The following is a 15,681-nucleotide window of genomic DNA, read 5'->3' as shown; positions in this document are numbered from 1 at the left end:
TATCTACCACACCACCACTGATACAAAAGCAAGTATTTTTATTTCTTGCATTATTTTATTAATACAACTGGAACTTAGCTTTCACACACACACCCCCCCCCATTTTTCTCTCCTCTCTAAGACATGTTGACAAAGCTGGATCCCTAAAGCTCCATATATCTGAAAACATGTAAGGTTATGCAAACAGAACACAAAATAAATGTAGAAAAAGAAACTGAAAAGCAAGACTATTCTCTGTCTATGCATAAGAATAATAGACTATACAAAGTATAGAGCAGAAAATGGCAGCTGTAATTAAATGTTAGAGAGTACTTCCAGCAGGAACAAGTAGTCTAAAAGTCAGAACAGGAATGGGAGGGAGAAATAGGCCTACTATTGTGCAAGTGAGGCAGAAATCAAAATGTGGTATTTCAAGTGGGGAATAGGTACACCATGTATGTTAGGCAGCTATTCTAACAACTTAGGTGTGTCTGGCAAATATCTGCATGCTGGATGAATGTTGTAATTTCCTTTGAGAAGTAAGCTTGTACAACTAACATATGTAATATCTCAAAAAGAAATTCAGAGATTTTTTCCTGACAAAGTTATGACATAATTCTGTGCCTTTACTGTGTAACAGCTATCTGAGGTTAAGAAAGGCCAGTTAGGACTTATTTAATTTCCCACATACTTGGTAGCAAGCATTTGCTTGCATCTTTTTAGAAACTGCCTGTATTATTTGCCCTTATGTATCTTGCAGCCATCTTGGTATTCATAACACCTTATTTAAATTGGAGTTAGGAAGCATGATTCACAAGCTTGATACTGTGAAAACTTCTATTAAAAAAGGTACCATTATTTATGTGTTATTAAACAGCTGGAAAAACTATTGGCACCAAAAAATATGTATTTAAGCATAACAACTAGCACAATGAAACCAGAAATTTTCTAATTATTTAATTAAGCTGCTATATTTGACGGCTTAATACAGTTTGCCTGCACTGAAGAAAACAGCTCAGTTACTCAAAAATCTAATAGCAAAAAATACACAATCAATATTTTTCCCCTCTGGGAATGGGAGCAAGTACCACCTGCCACATATATATATACATACACATAACTGAGATCTGGCTCGAGAACCAGTATTCAAATTTGCATAAGAATGACCAAGGAGTGTTTTTTAACTGCCTACGTGACTCATGAACGTAAGTGCTTGTAGTGAGAGTTAAAACAAGCAAGCTAAACTTGATACTTCAAACTCCCCTTAGGTATCTTTACCCTGACTCACTTAAATATGCCTCTGGGAGATGTCTTCAACAGGAACGGAGGGAAATCTGAGCACAGTGAAGACACCTCACTGGATAAATGGAGGGATTTCCATCACCTCCAAGGAGGGCAAGAGCTCGGCTTACATGCAAACAGAAACATTCTTGCAAGATTTGCAGTTTAGCTGCATTTGATGGTAAGAAATTCCTGCTAAGTGCAGCATCCTGAATTAGAAAAAATAGCTTGTGGCCATGTTTTCAATATGCAGTGCAGCTAATCTAGTCCATCTGGGAACATGCTCTTTACAGGGCTCCACCTGTACCACTCAGAAAGGACAGAAACTGCTGCTACCCAAATTCTTTGCACTGTCACAGAGGTCCTGCCACAACATTTGGAAGGTTATTGAATCTCTTGTGCTTTGGGCTCCCTCAGCCTGTAAAGCTAAGGTAACAGAGCATCCCAACTCCCATGCCTGCCCTGATGGGAAATACATTAGAGCCTACGAGTTTCTGAGCATCTGATATAGGCCATGAATGATCACTGCAGTTACAACATCATCCTTAATCTAGGCCATCATGAGAAAATTAAGGCTCCTTTGTGTCCTCAGTATTTCAAGAACACAAATTTGGTTGCAAATAAGGAATTACTCCTTAATTAACAAAGTCTTTTCAGCATCATGTTTTTCAAACTTATAAACATTTAAATAACAAAACAAACTAACCAAAACAAAGAAATAAAATAAAAAAATAAACTAAATAAATGAAATAAAATAAAGCCTATCTAAGGAGACAAATATTCTTTCAACTGAAATGTTTTACTAGTTAAAAATGGCAAAGTAAATAACACTGAAACATAAATACCTGAAACACAAATGCTCTGACTTTCTGTCAGAGATCCATGTTTCTGTATTATAAAAATGCATTCAGCTATCCTACTGTACAGGATATTAATATGTAGGTCTTTCTTTAAACTCAAATTAGATTACAGTGTTAGTAGGTCATAATGGAGGCATTGTTCTCATAACATGTGCTCTCCTGTGCAATTCTGCTGCTGATAACTATTCAAATCAAGGAATTTAGGTGGAAGTAGAATGTTATATTTTCTATGTCAAGCTGTCTAACAAATGTGAGTGTAAAGAAACAATAAATTCTACATCAGTAAGTGCTCAAATAAGTTTTTACTTCTGATATTACCAGTGAATACAACAACCTCAGGCATCTTTCTGGTGACGCAAACTCTATAAAAACTTACCTAGTCTGACCTTTCAAATCAGAAGTCTGAGGTTCACCTCTAGAAATGAGAAAGGAGAAGTGAATTTGGCCATGAACGTTGTTTTACCACATTACCCCTGCAAACACAGTTTTGAGATATTCATGCTTCAATGACAGAAAACTCTCCTTTCTGCATGAACATGTTGGAGCACCTGAACGGAAAAGGTGGGACTGAGAGGGAAGCAAGATGTTTATATACTGTACCAGCTCTCTGCCCTGTGGCCTGGTGCACAGAGGAATTGCAGTACGGAACTCTATCTGCTACCACATGAATCAACCACTTAAAAATAATTGTCTAGAGCTTGCAGAGGCCTCTAGTACATGGGTAGATGTCACCTGACTTTGTTCCTGCTTTGCAATCCGCAAGTGCAAAAGTACCATGTCATGGAAAACTTTGCCTTGGAAACAGCAGAGGACTGGGACACGAGCCTAAGAGGGGTCTGGCTCTTTCCCCTTCACCAGTCAGAGGCTGAAGGGGGCCAAGCTGCACATGGGAAGGGAGCAAGCTGCTGGCTGCCATCCTGCTCTCTGCTTCCTGCCCTCTGGCTAGCAAAGGGTAGATTTCATCACCCACCTGCGTCATGACTGCTACGAGTAAGGAGCCCAGTTGGCAGTGTGTACACTGAGCATTTTATTCAAAGGACTCAGATCCTTTTGACTTCTGGTAGGAGCTTTTGCAAATCACATTCAGATCATCTCATCAGATGAATTTGTGCATAATCCCAGGACTGCTTCCGGCACACAAAACAGCTGTAACTGAAGTTTTCACCTCTGCTAAAGTGCCTTTGAAAATTTCTTCATGCGTTAGACAGGCATGCTGTAAGCATCTGGCTTGTTTAACCAGGAATAAAACAATGTCATTTGAATTTGCAAAGATACCCTCACAGCCTCTCAATCTTGTCCAAAACATAGCACAGATATTGCATCCTTAGCACAGTTAACTTCCTCTCTACAAGGCTTAGTGCATCTTAAATATCAGGTGGAAAACTGTAGATAACAAACTAAGGAGCCAATAATGTCCTGCTGTTGCAGAAAAGGACCTGGAGTCTCCATTGCTGCAAGGTTTTAAAAACATGTTAAGATATGCTTTTTCCCATGTCAAGAGCAACCTAGGAGTATCAGCCTTCTCTAGAGGCAGGAGTTGGATCAGATGACTTTGGAGGAGCAGTTCTGGCCCAGTTTTTCTATAGGTCTGTCTTGCACTACCCACCACCAGCTGCACTTAGCCAGAGGAAAGTTTACAAAGGCAAATACTAACATCAGCCTTTGCTCACCCCTGAGTCTGAAAAAGTCTCACTGGAAATTTTAAAAAATTCCGTGAAGTTGTTAAGATTTTATTTATCATGTAATTAGTATGAATTATTATTGTTAATTAATTAATTCTAAAAGTTCTAATTTTAAAAGCTAAAAAATAGTAGTATATTTGAGTTAATTCTGTCATAGTGGTAATACAATTCTCTGATGATTCACATGATTATACTTGGGGTTTCTAAGGAACAACTGAACTTTATCTTTACAAGTATTTTTTTTTTTTTGGAAGTTTCTTCTTCACTTGGGATGATCTGTCCCCAGGTTACACACAGAATGTTATGTGCTACCTTCATGCAGGCAGATATGCAGTTGCTTACTAACATGTTTGCAACACTGACAGACCATTTCAATTCATGGATATTATGAATGCTTTTCATTAAAGCGGTGCACTGAACTATTAGTAAACTCTTCAAAAATAAGAGTGAAACTAATTAGTTAAGCAACCATATAAGCACTTCCCCAGCTGTTACTGCAAAGCTAAATAATACAACATCCTTAGCCAAAATTGGAGCCTGGGAAGTAAGTTTGTTGCTTCATTTTTAACCATACTAAAATCAGAAACACAGCAGCTAGCTATAACCAGGCAGCTGACAGGTGTGCCTTTGGCAAGATGCTGCTCTGAGAATTATTCTGGCCCCCAGTTACATAGGGGCAGAAGGCAGAAAACCAGACATGTTGACCAAACCAGAGGCCTACAGTTAACTACATAAAAAGTCTTAAGCTTTCAGAGTGAGTAGCAAGATGCTTCTATTTAAGGTCCAAATAGAGAATCTGTACCCCAAGATAAAGCATGTATGTGTTGACCCTATTGAAGAATCTGGATTCAAATTGAACTAATGAAGGAAAGCACATCTAAAACTGCATAGAAAATACTCCTATGAATATTTCTTAAAAAAGGATGAGCTAGAATCTCAGTTAGAAAGTGTCGTACGTTTGGCACAGGAGACATTTGGCACTTCACTATCCAGGGAGAACTGGCCCCAAAACACAGAGATGCCCCTGCTTGACAAACCTCAGGATGCCTGGGAAGATTTAAGTGCTTACACTTTTTCAAATCCAAAGCTTTCCCCCTCAGATTCACTGCTCCTGGGGACCACCAGTACAAAACCAACTTCTGAGACAGTAACTGCTCTGAGAAATGAAAACAAATAAAACAGGGCTAAGGACTCCATGGCACAGTGAGGCAGCAAGAAGTGGAAAAACAATCAGGGCAGCTTAACATGGCAATTGCCTTCCTGCTGAACCAGTCCTGTGGCTGTCCCTCAGGCTCATATGCACGAGTTCCTTCACAGAACTGTCGCAAAGCTTAAATTATTGATATCTGCGAAGCACAGCCTGTCAGGAGGTACCAAAGAACACTCTCCTTGGAAAATAAATATGAAAGAGAGCAGATCCTTCAGCCACTTAAAGCCTGCTGACGAAAGGCTGAATCTTGCTCTGATCTTAACCCTGCAGATGGGCCTTCCAGCTCCAATTGAAAAGCAGCATGCAGCACCAAGCCTGTCCACATCCCCACTTTGCAGTTAAACAGTCATGTTCCATCAAGGAAAATTATCAGTGTCCAGGCTGTAGTTTCTTGCTGGGGCTACTGATTTGGAGCCGAACACCATTTCTGAGCTAACTTTCAGGTTAAAAGCAGGTAGTCCTACTGCTTGTTACTTGCTCAAAGCAGTGTAACAACCATGAACAAGGGCAAACTAACACGTACCAGTTGTTGATATCAGTGGGCAGCCTGGACACCAGTTTATGACATTTTCTGCTTCTTTCCATCACAGGATTGACTACCTAGCAAAACCACCAAAGATAAAACAGGGTTGGTTTTTCTCAGCAATTTGCACTAATGAGGACCTAGAATTTCTAATTCCTTAACAGGAGAGGAAAAGGGATCAGGAATTTTCCTAAGATTTTTTTTTGTTTCTCCCTGGAAAACAACCTTCCACAAGATTGGATTCCGCTGTATCCAAGCCAAATGCAAGTAGACCTTCACTCTCATTTTTTTTCTCCAAATAACCCAAGTAAAGCCTAGATAAGCCCCACAGCTGTATTGAACTGCTGGAATTAGTCAGAAATAGATGGTGTCACTAGCACAGCAACAAATGGAGTGAGATACATAGGAAGAAGAAACAGGTTAGGGTCACACTCAACCTTTCTTGCACACTTTTGCTGATGCTTACACAATAGATAAAGCACTGCAGTGCACTTGAGCAGGACAATGAAGATAATGAGAACTTACTCACGGAGTAAGCAACAGTGAGAGAAAGATGGGGCCTGCTGGAAAAACCAGAGCAGAAAGCATATTTAATTTCAATAGAAAATGAGCTGAGATGGACCCTTATCTCACTGAAGGCACTGGGGTTCACAATCCTAGCTGCAAAGATGCATTTCAGTATGATAGCCCATTGGCACATGACTGGCAGCTGTAGAAAGATTTATGAAGATGATGCAGAGAAACAGACGGCCTTTCCTAAGCTCTTGAAATAACTAGCAGCTGGAGAAGCTCATCTGCATCACCTAATCTGTCCAGCTCCACTTTGCAGAACACTCATGGCCCCAGTAACCCATCTGCAGTGCCACTGCACCCTAGTTCACTGCACAATTACTCTCATTGTAAAAAACATTCTCTTATGACTTGAGATTTTCCCGTTTCAGCTTCAGGCCATTGCACCTTGTCTTTCTTTCTTCTGAGAATGTGGGTAATTCCCTTCTTTCATTTATACTATTATCTCTGCAATTATTTATAGTCTGTAACTATAAATCTCCCGAGTCCTCCATTTAACACAGTTCTTTCAGTGTCTTTTTCTGCGGTCTTACTTTTCTATCATCATCCATTACTGGCTTTGTATCATCTCTGTTTTTAATAATGGTTATGATATGGGGTATTGGGTGAATTCACCATTCTAATGGCAGGAAAATCATAGCTTTATGAATCAGAGACTCGTTATTTTAAATCTATTCCTTGAGAAAAGATAGTGTGTTTTATGAGACAACGAGACTGAAAAAGCACAGGCAACCTCGTTTTCAAATGGCAAATCACACATCCTAAAATTGGAGTGTTAAAGCAAAGCTCTGAGAATTCTCAGAATGAATACCCAAAATATGGTAGTTTCTTTCAACTATATGGTAAGAAATACAAGAGAAAGCAAATTTTTGCTAAAATAATAAACAGTAATGAGAACATTGGTCTGAAAGAAGGATCTCATAATAGAAATTATTAACAAAGCCTTTTCTCCAGGTGACAATGATTCCCTTTTACATATATCAATGTAAATTTAAAATTTGAATAGTGGTGTGCATTTACCTGAAAATAAGACAAGAGCTCAAATAATAATAATAACTACTGGGAAAGGCATGGATGGCATCTATTCTACAAAATGGCTGATGTCTTGAAATTTTTCTAAGCTTTCATTTTTGAAAAAAAAAATAAATCTGGCAATGTATTAACTGCTTTTCTGAGGCTTAAACCATCCCATCACTATTTCTCTTGTATTTACCACTGAATTACTTGAGCCCTGCCAAGCACTGATAAATATACCCCCTGGAAGTGCCTTCTGACACAGAGGGACATTTTTTCCTTCATTTTACTGGGCAAAGAGACATCAAGAAACTAATCTGCACTAGAACATTGAAAAATATTCCTACAAAGCCAAACCATAAACTGAATCTAGACATCCTGGGTTGCTGTTCAGTATCTTCACAGCAATATTCTTAGGGAAAAAAAACAGAGAAGGTAACTGTAGTTGAAAAGCCTAAAGAATCACTTGTTATATGCGAATCAGGTTTATCTTCTTGTAAGAGGACAAGCTATGCTGTATTGACAAAGAAACTAACTGCAGAGATTATGATAAAATGTATCTCCAAGGAATAATGGAGACATGATAAAATTGCAACCATCACAAAAACACAGCTTTGAAAAGATACTTACCTATATTTTAAAAAATTGGGACAAAATGAAATAATGGTTATGACTGTGCAGTGGTTTTGCATACTAATGATGTGACAGTCTTCAGGGAAAAAAATATCAAAATCGATCTGGAACGGAAATGATAATGGGATAGAATTGGAGTCTGATATGGGCTACCAGACAGGATGGCTGAAAGAAATGTCAGAACCTTGTATTTTCACTTGAACTTTCCATACATAGAAGAATGTGCTACTGATTGCTGTCAGTTCTGGCTACTTCAGCACATGAATGATGGATGTATCTATTACTAGCCAATAAACCAACACTACTGTAGTTGAGGGTGTTTTTTTGATTAGGTTTTCCACATCAGAGCTGGTAAAATACTATTTGAATGATCACCAGCCAACTCACTTTAAATCAAAGGAATTGTTTATTGTAAAAGAACAAATTTTAAAAACTTGAGAGAACTAGAGAGTTCAAGAGTTTGCAATTCCTTCAAATGATCATCAAAGGTATTAATAAATTAAAAAAGAAAGTCCATTGCACACATACTGAATATGATACTAAGATCAAAGATCCGCTAAGTATAACTCTGTAACTAAATTAATAATTGATTCACTTTTCAACAAAACAATGACAATGTCATCAAGTGTAAAATGGTTAAAGGAGAAAAAAAAGGAAACAATACAAGTGGAGCACAGCTGAAACTCCAAAGACCTTGCAGTGGCAAAAACAGTGTCTATCCTAAGATGTGCTTTGGAAGAACATAATGAACGTTGTTTATATTTAAGGAAGACAACAGGATAAGTTTCTCCAACTGCTCAGCCAGTCACCTACAGTCTCAACTTCAATAATATACTAAGTTTTAGAACAAATACAGAATAGAAAACTTCATAAACTTCATGTGTGCTTGGAAAATAGGAGAAAGCCATTGGGATTTACCAGAGTTTGCTTGTACCCAAATAACTTCACTCTTTCTTTCAATAAGTCATCTGAATTTTTCAACTAATTAGCTAGATCAAGTCCACATGTCACTCAGTAAAGAATCTAAATGAGATGAACATAGGAAACTATTAGTTAAGCAGCAAATGCTGGCAATTTGTACAAGAGTTGCCAGATGGAGTAACATATATAGCTTAAAGGGTATAAGAGGAATAATGGTGAAAAGAAAACTTTAAAATAAAGGAGTTTACTTAGAGGTGATCAGCCATGGGATTTATCAAATAGTATTATCACCAATCTTAAACATCATCACTATCAATCTAGAAATTAGGAGGTTAACAAAATTAAGGACACGAAGATGGACAGCACACTTTAACAGACCACCGACATATAAACTAAATAAGAGAAATTGTATAAACGCCTCTGAATGGCCACACAGAAAAGTCCATTTCTCCCCTTTTATTATAAAGGTACACTTGCTCCTCAAGATAAAAACTTAGGGTAGGTGGATATGTACACCAGAAACCATGACACCATCTGATGCAGCCAGAGGGAGAGCACAGGATATCTATCAGTCAGGGTACTTCCATCAAGGAAAATTATCAGTGTCAGCTTAATGTCAGCATAGAAGACTTGAAAAAGTCCTCCTGTGCAGCTCCTCGAGCCCTGGAGCACCACCTTTCCATTCAGTCAAGCCCAGGAAAAGTGAGTTCAAACTGGGAGAGGGCCTGATGGTCCCAGTAACAATGGTTAGAGGGATAGTCTCTCAGCAGTGAAGAGCATAAAAGAGTTTAGATAGTTTAGCTTAGAAAAGAGAGAGCAAGAGAGGACAGGGAAGAATGTAAGGCACAGTCACTGAACACAAATCTGTCTCAGAAGCAAAAGGAACAAAACTAACAGAGTAAAGAAGTTCTTTGTGTAAATTAGAATTAAACTGAGTAATGCAGAAATGAGACATCAGGATACTCTTGGTAAGCTTTACATTAAATGTCTCATTTAATGTAAGCAAAAAATAATCAAGAAACTCTCCTTTTCCCTTTGAAATCAGTTGTAACAAAGAAACAACTGACCTTAAAAGGATAGAATATACTTATATCTATCCTATCTGTGTATGTCCTAAGATGGCCCAGGCCTAAGAAAGCCGAGTTTCAACCTGCAGAATTAAAGTTGGACTCTCTGTACTGATATAGGCAGTCACATTTCATTATACACATTATACTATTGAAATAGATTCAGAAACTGTATTTCATGGCATCATTTAATTTTACAGAAGCAATTTCCTTGTAAGCAAAATCTTAACAATATTTCAGTATGCAGAACAAAAGTATCTTGCAGATAGATGCAAAGGCATCAGTACTGATCAATTTCAATGTAAGTTAAAATGTAAGGGAGTGCTGTTATATTGCATTTCCTCAGTTTATAAATCTGTCTACCACTTCTTGCCAAACACCACCTTCAGCAGAGACAAGCTTGACCATTTGCCTGTCGAATATTACACCTCTTCCCTAACAAGAGTATCCAAAAAAAGACTGTGAAACTTAAACATATGGGGAAGAGGAAGGGCTAATGAATGAAAATTGCAAGAGTTTGCAACACTCTTAGTGATGAAAATGATAATTGCATTTAAAATGTGAGTAGGCAATGCAGAATGTAACAACAAATCATTTTTGCAAGAATTATGGGACATGGAAAACACAATCCAAGTCCAAATAACTGATGAGCCCAGGGCAGATATTGCACTTTCTCCTTAGTTTGTTCTTTTTTTTGATCGTCAAATCCCACAGTCTATCTGCACAAAACAGTGAGGATTTCCCCAGCATGGTTCTCTGCTGTTTATCCTTACATGGAGGTACACACAGGTTTTCTGCAACATTTTTTTACCTTTGGTATGAACCAAGAGCATATTCCAGAATTTCTATATTCAGGATAATACACTGAATTCTGTCTTCACATTATCCTCCAGATCTAAACACTCCCAAAATAATGCAAGAGCATCATGACCCGCTCCAAGCTTACTAGTAATGTGTTGCTCCCCTGTTTTCTATGCTTTACAGGCACAACACCACAATCAGAAGTTTTAACCCACTTAATTCATCACATTTCTTATTTTTAAAGTACACCACATAATTTTTCATCCTTAGTAGAGAAGAAAACAAATATTAATATCCTTCTCCACTACAGAGTTTTTTGGAACACAAATGTCAGATTTACCATATGCATGCATGTGTACTTCCACAAAGGTGAACATATAGACTGTTTTACAGTGTACATTAAAGAAAAGCTTCAAATTCCTCTTATTCCACTAGAAAACTTTACAAACACGCACTTCTGGTGGAATTTTAATACATTTTCATCCTAGCAGATTTTCTCACAGGAAAATCTGATCAGAATATATGTATAATAAATCTTGCAGTATCAGGAAGATCAAGTTTTATTTGGTTTATTACTAAGCATATGGAATTGGTGTCACATGAGGGCATGATATTCTAAAGAGTTTCTAATTTCTAAAGATAAATATAAAAAGTGCACATCTGCAAAATTGGTAAGCGTATATTTTGAAGCCACAGTCTATGCCACATCTGACAGAAATGGAGGCTCTTTTTTTTCACAATTAAAAGAAAAAAAAAATAAAGAAAATTTTGTTTTCAAAGCATGACTTACATACAATTCTCTCATTTCCAGGCTTGCACACTGAACAATGAAATGTGAACTTGTGTTTTGAAAACAAATTAAATGCTCCAAGGTTCTGTTCCTAACATGACATTGCTATTATGAAGTTTTCTAATACTGCAACAGTACGAAAAATGCATTTGTGTCCATATCACACATGCTCACAAACAGGGGAGCCGCATTAATAGGTGACCATACAAAGAAAACTGACCAGTTTGTAGCACAGAGGAGGGAATCATGACCTCACAGAAAACAGCAGCACATTCCAATTGGTGTTGATACTGGGAATTGTATCCATTGTTTCAGCCATTGTGAAGAGTACAGCCAAAAGAAATAAGTATTTTCTAGCCTCTTTCAGAGATGAACATTTCTTGTACCACTTACAATTAAAAAAAAATTTAAGAGTGCATTAAAATCACCAGTGAAACTTAAGTTCTGTCCCATTTTTACAACTCAGATGATGATGGTGGGTGAAATGGACTTTTCTGTGAGTCCTGATTCACTCCCAGATATCCTGAAGAACACAGGAATGGTGCATTTTTACTGGAAAGTTGTGTATGTGTTTCTTTGCTCCCCTTCTTTTTGTGCAAATACGGACATGAGGAGGACTTTTTAGCAAGAGTATAAACCTTCACCCAGTTTGCAGGGAAGCCTTCAAAAACTAAAAAAATAGGCCAATTTAACCCACAGATACAGATACGCAATCACATGAATCAGGACTCGTGCTCATACCTATTTTAAATTATTCCCAAAGGATACATACTCTCTTTCTCATCCTCTGTACAACTTCTCTGAAGACAGTAATAGAGATCCTGGCTCTGCACGTCCAAAATACAGCCGTGAACACACCTCCTCCATTTACTGTAAGTTCAGGCATGCAATCTCATAAGCAGTTATGTCTTTAATGCCAGCATACAATGAGGAAAATATTTCTGCAACTGGTCCTAACACAAGGTGTTATCCCATAATACATAGTTGCTGCTTTTTCTACCCATGAGGCTTTCCTTTTCTTTATTAGATTAAGCTGAATACTGTAGACACATCCTCACTTCATGTCCTTCAGCAAAGGTGCCGAAGGCAAAAGTCACACTGATTTAAGACCTGAGACTGAATTAGTAATCCCAGTACTTCAGGAATTCATTTAGAAATGGAGGCTATGTGGTCTTTAAGGAAAAAAGAAAAAGGAACAAAACACACTGCATTCATGTTACATGTACTTCAGAAGGTCCTTTCTGCTCTTTATTTTTTCTTGAAGCTTACTTTACACTCTATAACCAACAGAGTAAACTAATTATCCCAAAGGATCCAAACCAAAGGATGAGATCGCTTATCCATTTTTTTATAAGTCCAAATGTATTAACCAGTGAATTGGTGTTGGAAAGTCTCAGGGACCCAATATCTGCCACAATTCCCAAAAGGAAAGGTAATATGATGCCTTTTCTTGTTGTGTCATATTTCAAGGTGAAGGCAACGCCAAAGTGGTTTGCTTAGCTTCTTGGCAGTACTTTCCAGCTTTTTCAAGGGAACATCACATAATCAAATTCTTGATTATTCACCAGTTATGGCCAGAAAACTGGGTGGAGATTTGGAGACTTCCCTGAAAACAATTAGCAGTAATAAAACAGTTATGAATAATATTTAATACCATATACCACTTGACTATAGGAACATGCTCAACTGAGGTGGCAATGCCAGGCTACCTTTCACACTCCCTCTCTGTACTGAGGCTGTGCACTTTCTTATCCATCTGCTGTCTGCAGCTTCCTGACTTCCCCAAAAGTTGAAGAAGTTTAACTCAAACACATATCGCAAAAAACAAAGACTGCAGGTTACTACTGGAAACAAAGCAAATGTTAATGTGTTTTCCCCAACAAAATGAACAAAGGAGTTACAGTTACATGAGCCAGCTCACATTCCCTACAAAATTCAGCACCCTACCCAAACCTTAGACCATCCTGGGTGCTTTGCTCCTACATTATCACTAGCACAGTGGGGCTGCTATTTCCCCACATGCATGTATTTCCAACAGACAGGAACTCACAATCTTATTCTATTCTCCTGTACGGATATATTCTGTATGAACAAGTGACTCTCTATTCATTATACACACCGCAGATCCCCCAGATACCTTCCCACTCCCACATGATGCAAGCCTTTGAAAGACTATAGCTGCTGCAAAGACATGAAACCCCAGTGCAGATGGCTCCCATCTGCAGACCATCTCATAGCATCCAGCAGCATTCCTGCCCCTTTCTTGAACAGAGTTCCTGTAAGGATGGTGCTAAGAAGCACCATGGAGAAGCATGTAGAAAATTTCCTGTCTGAGATCCCTTTATGGAGATTCCACCAAAACCCATGGATTATAAGATCCATGCACTAATTTATTTAAGCATTTCAATATAGCTGAAATTGTAAAAATTACTTTATACCAAGTTCTGCTTTGGAGTCCAAATCCTGGGGTATACAAAAGAGCTAGGTACATCCCAGATAGAAAGCTGGACCTCCATCACAAAGCCAGGTGCAGACGCTCATGAAGCAGCCATAATGCAGGGCACAAAGAATAATTTTTTTTTTCCCTCCAGTAAACCCATGTCTTCCACAGACAAACAAAGAAGGCCATCAGCTACTAGGATACACCAAGGTATGTCCAGCTCTGTATTTCTGCATGACTGGAGTCTTCTTGTGTATTGCTGCACTCAGTATATGGCTTATAAAATATTTCTGTAATGGCAGCAGGACATTTATGAAAATGCTGTTCATCTCAAAGCACAGCAAACCATGCAGCAATGAGCACTGAAGGCAGTATGTTGTGTCGAAGATCTGCAAGGAGAATTATGTTTTCAACATACTACTTGCACTAAGCCACCTTCTTGAGGACTCCAGTCAACCCCCGTGTACACAAAAGATTTTTCTTGCTTGAAGCAGCCTATGTTTGCAAGAACATGGCTGTAGCATCTAATGCCACATACCAGGCAGGCTGGGAAAGCAGTCTTTGCCCTGAGGCCATGAGGTGGAAGGGCTGTAGGAAGGCAAACACTAAGAACTGCTCTCTTCATATTTACACACATGTGAGAAATATAAAACCCAGATGTATTTCAGTTACATGAAATCAAATCTTGACTTTTTAAACAAGTCTCTGATACATCAACTCTTTGCCCATTTGGATGACATGTAAAGTCATTCATTACATGAACTGCAAGAGACAATCCACTCCAAAGTTATTCATGCAGTAATATGATTCATCTTTAGTGTAGCCACGATATAACTGGATGTGAATCAAAAAGAGCTTCACTCTGCAAAAAACATACAAAGAAATATGTTATGGCATTGAGGAAACATGGAAAATCAAACATACTCGTTTCACTGGAGGAATCATTCATATTACTGAAAAAGACTTACAGTATTAGGCTAAATAATCAAGACTTCATTTCCCAAGGGAAGAAATAGCAACCAGCTCTTTCGTCATTTTTGGATGGAGATGCTTGCTGAGGTTTATACCTGCACAAGAGTATTAAAAGCACAGCACACAGTGCCACCATAAACCAGCAAGTCTATAATACTACTTCTTTTTAAAAAGCACAGCATTTTAGAAAGCATAATTCCGAATTCTAAGTGCTGTGTATAAACGCAACTTTGCATTTTACCAGCCCTTCTCTTCGATCTATATTTCACCGAGACATAACTGAATGTATAGAACGCTACAAACGTGGTATAAAACTACCAACTGTCCTCCTCAAATAAAAGGCGAAGCTCGCAATTACACGACTTTGGCAAAGCGTTCTGTAAAATTACTAATTAACTACGATCCCTCGATCGGATTACGCAGAAGTGCTTTTCTTCCTCTAGAGCCGCGCCTGCTTCTTTTTAAATCAAGTTCCGCTACAGAGGGTGGGAAAACCGCACAAACACGCGAGCATGTGAGCATGGAGCGGCGGGCACCGCCTGGAAGAAACGCTGTTTCGGAGGCAGCCAGGGCGCAGCGCGGCTTTCGGCACGCCCGGACCCCCTCCCCGCGGCCGGCGGCAGCGGCGCTGGGGACACGCAGGGGAAACAAAGCGGCCCCTCCCGCCGCGCCTCCCGACCCTCTGCCGCCGGGACTGCCGCGCTCCGCCGCCCCGGTGTGGGCTCTGGCAGCAGGGTCGCACCGTGCCCGTCCCCGCCCTGCGGAAGGAGGGCCGGGCGGGGGGGCGCGGGGGGCCCTGCCCGCAGCACCGCCCCGCCCCGCGCCGCCGCAGCGCCACCCACCGCGCCGCCCGTGCCCCGCCGAGCCGCGCCGAGCGGTGTGCGGGCGCGTCGCGGCGGCCGCAGGTGCCGCGGGGGAGGTAGCGGGGGCGGGCGGCG

General features: G+C 39.4%; 1 long non-coding RNA gene across 3 annotated transcripts; it reads right to left on the bottom strand.

Annotated features, from left to right (window-relative positions):
• Positions 1-12,541: 12,541 nt before the first annotated feature.
• LOC106628159 (uncharacterized) lies at positions 12,542-15,639 on the bottom strand. 3 transcript variants are annotated; one of them, XR_001331452.2, is made up of 3 exons: positions 15,586-15,639; positions 14,740-14,838; positions 12,542-14,633 (listed from the first exon to the last, which is right to left on the bottom strand). It is a non-coding gene; the product is annotated as an uncharacterized LOC106628159 (long non-coding RNA). The 3 variants fall into 3 exon arrangements; XR_001331453.2 differs by lacking the exon at positions 15,586-15,639 and having other exon boundaries at positions 12,542-12,937; positions 13,041-14,633; positions 14,740-15,326; XR_001331451.2 differs by lacking the exon at positions 15,586-15,639 and having other exon boundaries at positions 14,740-15,326.
• Positions 15,640-15,681: the final 42 nt, after the last annotated feature.

Source organism: Pseudopodoces humilis, chromosome 4 (genome assembly GCF_049639895.1).
Source record: "Pseudopodoces humilis isolate 2021_Gansu_Grassland_sample_001 chromosome 4, ASM4963989v1, whole genome shotgun sequence".
Lineage (NCBI taxonomy): Eukaryota > Metazoa > Chordata > Aves > Passeriformes > Paridae > Pseudopodoces > Pseudopodoces humilis.
Note: the sequence above shows the minus strand (reverse complement) of the source record. Positions and strands in the feature narration are given on the sequence as shown.